Here is an 825-nt window from a genome sequence, read left to right as displayed (position 1 = left end):
GCGCTGTGGAAGGGCTCTGCCCACGTGACCAAACCTCTGCCCTTCCCTCCCTGGCCAGTCCAGGATCAATGAAGCAAACACGACCAAAGGAAAAAAGAATCAGCCACTGTACTCAGCACCATCAGCTGCAAAGACAGAAGTAGCCGGGGCATCACTTGCAAGAGAAAGCCAAGCTGCAGTTTCAATATTCTCATTTCACAGTGTCGACGTTCCTAGCCCCACGGAGAGGCTGGTGACACTGAGGACAGGGCTGCCGCAATGACCATTCCACGCCGGGGCCGGGGAGTGTGGCGGGAGGCCGACTCGGTGGCTGCCCGCTGCTCAGAGGCACAGCGGACTCTCTCTGCAGTTTCTTCAGATCCTTCCTGCTTACTGTTGGCGTCCTTGGCACTTTTGTTTTTGACTCTGTCTTTGTCCAATTTCAAAAATTCATCAAGAGTTAATTCTTCAAACTGCTTCCCGACAGAAAGGAGAGCACAGATGTGAATGCTTTGTATGCTTTTGGGTCGCCACCTGGCTCCCAGCCATCCAGCTCCTGGAAGCAGAAGAAACGCTGGGCCACGCCGGGCTCGTTCTCAGTGGACAGTGGATGAAGCTGCAGGGGGTGCAGTCACAGCCCCCCAGAAGGGCCAGTTCTCGAATGGTAGGGACGCGGTGGTCCTTGAGGTAGAGCTGCCAGGCCACAGGCAACCCCGGGGCACCCATTCCACCACCGCCAGGAGCAGAGCCCTGATTCACATCCTGCCACCTGTGTTGTTTTCTTTTTCAGAAAGAGGAACCTGAGCCCTCCTGGTTTGGCTCAGTGGATAGAGTGTCAGCCTGCAG

At 56.0% G+C, this 825-nt stretch overlaps 1 pseudogene; it reads right to left on the bottom strand.

Annotated features, from left to right (window-relative positions):
* Positions 1-212: 212 nt before the first annotated feature.
* LOC102245944 lies at positions 213-735 on the bottom strand (annotated as a pseudogene).
* Positions 736-825: the final 90 nt, after the last annotated feature.

Source organism: Myotis brandtii, unplaced genomic scaffold (assembly GCF_000412655.1).
Source record: "Myotis brandtii unplaced genomic scaffold, ASM41265v1 C41764737, whole genome shotgun sequence".
In the NCBI taxonomy this organism is placed as follows: Eukaryota; Metazoa; Chordata; class Mammalia; order Chiroptera; family Vespertilionidae; genus Myotis; species Myotis brandtii.
This window is presented reverse-complemented; position numbering and strand designations above follow the sequence as displayed.